Source organism: Haemaphysalis longicornis, unplaced genomic scaffold, assembly GCF_048455015.1.
Source record: "Haemaphysalis longicornis isolate Haplotype H1 unplaced genomic scaffold, Haemaphysalis longicornis Haplotype H1 scaffold_7, whole genome shotgun sequence".
In the NCBI taxonomy this organism is placed as follows: domain Eukaryota; kingdom Metazoa; phylum Arthropoda; class Arachnida; order Ixodida; family Ixodidae; genus Haemaphysalis; species Haemaphysalis longicornis.
Window position 1 is genome coordinate 62,919,957 of NW_027526422.1, and position 3,859 is coordinate 62,923,815.

Below are 3,859 nucleotides of genomic sequence, written 5' to 3' on the forward strand. Positions count from 1 at the left end.
TTCCAATAAAGAGCCTTCTCTCTCTCTGTTTTCTCCACCGCGTTCACGCGAAGCAGTGCTTTTGGCGTCCCAATATGGCCGCGTTTTGTTCCCGCCTTTTCGCTTTTACGCTTTCGGACAGTGAGCTCAGCACGTTCCGCCCCGAGCCGTCAAGCGAGCGACCCATCAAACGAATAATCGACGCCTTTACTGAACCTGCGCCGAATAAGAAAAATTTCGTGCCCACCATTCTTTGGTCACACACCGAAACTTAAGAGATTCCGAACACTTCTGATAAACGCTTTCAATATTTCTTAGAAGCACTGCCGCCAGCCAGGATCGGCACTGCGTGATTTGCTCGTCGCAGCAGATACGCCTTCCGTTTCGTGATTTGTTATGTGGCGATTTTTTTAAAGCGGCAACAGAAAGGAAGCCGGCCAATGGCCGAAACATGCGTCACTCTAATGACGTCATTCGAGCGCTCGAAGAACGCCAAAATTGGGAAAGAGGGGAGAATATTTTGAGCCAGTTTCTAAGTTATCTGATGGGCACATGGAAGTAATTTTGGGCTGAGGCATTCTGTAGCCCCCTATTCTAAGTACAGGATGCATGTTTGTTCGAGTACGTTCTGAAAGCAGGGAAAAGTTAGTAAAAAATTTTTTAAAGTGTGGCAGGGTCCCTTTAGGCGATTTGCACCTTGAAAAAAAAAATGCTTTAAAAGCACCAATGAACATGAACCGGCTAATCAGTGCGAGAAAGGTAGTTCATAGAATGGATCAACGTGTGTAAAAACTATCGAAACTGCATGCGGGCGTTTCTCGTAACCGTGTTTCTCTAAGCACGGACGCACGTTTTTCGTTTGACATCGCTCGTCTGTGAGTGTTTTTTTTTTGACCCTCCAGCATTGCAGGCGCGGTCCGGAACACGGGGTCTCAACTGAAACGCGTAGAGCAATCCAGTTCCAACTCTTGGCAAGGAACACCGCGGCACATCGCTATGCGCGGCGCAATAATGGAACAGAACATACACTGTAAAAAATTTCTGTAAATTTACAGAGTTTTTACATACAATGTCTGTTGCCCTACAGAAGTTTTCTGTGATGGTTAGTAAACAGAAACCTGTTAATAGAAAAAACACACATTTTCTGTTATTTCCTCGTCTTGACCAATAACAGGCGTAAAATCGTGAAAATATTGTACTATTAATTTGCATAAAATAGAATAAAATATGAATAATTTTTTTAATGTTTAACAAGAATTTACTTAGCCGTCGAACAGCGCCCGGCCGACGTCATTTTGTTGCGCTCCTGCAATTCTGAAATGCGGCCCTTTGCAAATGGCCGTCCTGTAGGTACCAGCACAACGATACATTGGCGGGCTTGTTTCTTTAATTTTTCATCTTCCCAGGGTGAGTACTAAATTTGAACTATGTCGTGTGGAGGCTGCGCCTAGTTCCTGTTTATGCCTCTCTTTTTCGTGCCTGCACTGTTGTTTGTTGGCTTGTTGGATGGAAATAGATTGTTATGAAGTGCTCGCCGCGTAGCGTAACGATATGTCGCCTCGTGGGACAAGAGCGTTGTGCCGTGCCTATGTAGTGACGCTCGCCTTAATATGAGTTTTTTTTTTGTTTTCTTTTGATGAATGTTATACGCACGACGCAGCCGCCGTGCTCTCCTTTTCAGATGCCGTTTTCCGTCGTGGAGTTTAGTGTAAAGGTTACGTCATTGCTTACGGATGCTGTAATTACGGGTTCGAGTCTCCCCAAGCTTTCCTCTTTCTTTTTTTTTCTTTTTGTAGCCGTGGCTTGCCTTTTGTAACAGCTGTAGCTATACTTCACACCCCGTATGAACAGACCGCTACTACAAAAAGTTCCATTGGGCCTTTTTCCAGTGGCGACCTGCACATGCGCGGGCTGCCGAAGTATCTGTAAACGTTGGGCTGCCGGTCCACAATAATTGGCAGTTGCCTCGGGTGAAATAAACAAAAGCGCGCCCCCTCAGCTTCCTGCTTGGGGAGCGGCTATGCATCTTAGGGCTGCACGTTTTTATTTTCTCTTTCGGGGAAGTTCGCAGTGAGTTCGTACATGCACACAAAAAAGGCTTTCAAAGAAAGGGCCAAAAATGTTTGACGCTGCGCGCTGTGAGCACTTGTCTACCTGTGAGGGAGCAAGGAAAATGAAAAAAAAGTAAAGAAAAGGGGGTGATTCGGACACTGCAGGTTAGTCATGCCAGCGTGCGCCTGCTACCGTGGCATTAATTTGAGAGGCACGGGTGACAGCTGGGTGCGGGAGGGAGTGCAGGACCAGGATATTTCGCGCACGGGTTCCCCGAAAGCCAAACATTTTTGGGGACGTGCTTTACAGCCAGTTTGATTCGCCGTGGCGGCCGCCTGGAGGGCCGGTACTGGAAAAAGATCCATTCATTCCAAAGATCACTCCGCGAGGAAGGTCGGTGGAAATTTTTATTCAACCGGCCAAACAGCTGCCGCTTAGGCTGAAGCCAGGGCTCATGGAGCCATTGATAGAGCTACGTAGGATAATATGCAAATATTAATAGTGATTAATAATTAACACTGACTGGCTACTCAGTGAGCGGGAGGAGTTTGGCCGTTTGGGAAAAAATTGAGGTTGACTGCTCCCGCTGTGTACTGTGAAGCGGGTAGTGAAGAAATGCAGTGAACTGTATTTATTCACCCCCTTGCAATGTTGGTAGTCTGCTATATATATTTCTTGCCTTTGCTCAGGTGGTACGTCTGGATCGCCTCAGTAGCACAAGAAAACGGAATGTAGTTATCAAACACCTGAGGCTAGCTTAACACTTGATTTCAAACAACTGGCAGCTATTATTACAGCATGATATCATACATAAAAACACGCAAACGATGTTGTTTTGTTGGTGCACATGTATTTTATATGCGGAACGTATGCTATTGTTGTTGCAGGGTTATTGCAGCCATCAACCCTGACATGGAGCAAAGGTGGAGAAGTCAAAGCAAAAGCAGCATTTCCTGTTTCCAAATGTCGCATCCCTGGTCACTGTGGTGGAAGACCATGAAATCTACTAGGCCCCCCACTCCAATTTCCCTGAGCAGCAATGAAAATGTCTGTGATGGAAGCGCCTTGCACCAAATGTGCCGCATTCTTGATTACTTTGCTATTGTATATTGTTCTCTGCTTTTTTGTGATTTCATTAATGTGGAAAAGATGTTATGTTCCTAGCCTCACAACACTTCCTCCCTCATTTTTCATTACCGTGGTATTTGCGTTATGTTGCATCTTTCTGCTTCCAGAAAGCAGGAAAAATGTAGGATGTGATTTTATTGATGGTCTTTTTTTTTTGGAAGTAGAAAAAAAGGTGATCTTCCTAGTCTAACAAAACCTCTGTCACTGAAAGTCTCCTTTTGTTCACTGTGCCACAATATCATGAATTGTGATTTTGTTTTCATACTCAGATCCTCATATTTGAGATTGTTGATACGTTGTTCGTAACTAAGTTAATTCTTGGTAACAACAGCCTTAAGTTTGGCAGAAAAATAAATAATGTTAATGATACTTTTACCTGCTTTCTTGTGTGCCTGAGTGGTCACTTTATGCTATGTACTGCACACCAGTAACTGTGTGGGCAGTTTCAAACAATATGATCCTTCCAAGGCATGATTATTGCCACCCATGAAGCATAAAGCCGCGAATTCAACTGCAGTACTTTCAAGATGTGAAAAAGTAACAGGACATGTATTTTATGAAGCCCCATAACCGAAATTGTGTCACGGCGCTGAATACTTAGCAGAGATTGATGTCAAAATATGTCAGAGCAAACCAATTTAACCTTACTTGTTAAGTGAGCAAAACAATTTAACCAGAAACGTGAAACAGTACATTATTA

General features: G+C 44.2%; 1 long non-coding RNA gene across 1 annotated transcript; it reads left to right on the forward strand.

Moving 5' to 3' along the window:
- Positions 1-1,309: 1,309 nt before the first annotated feature.
- Positions 1,310-3,534, forward strand: LOC144144379 (uncharacterized). The gene is made up of 2 exons (XR_013317234.1): positions 1,310-1,386; positions 2,919-3,534. It is a non-coding gene; the product is annotated as an uncharacterized LOC144144379 (long non-coding RNA).
- The last annotated feature ends 325 nt before the right edge of the window (positions 3,535-3,859 follow it).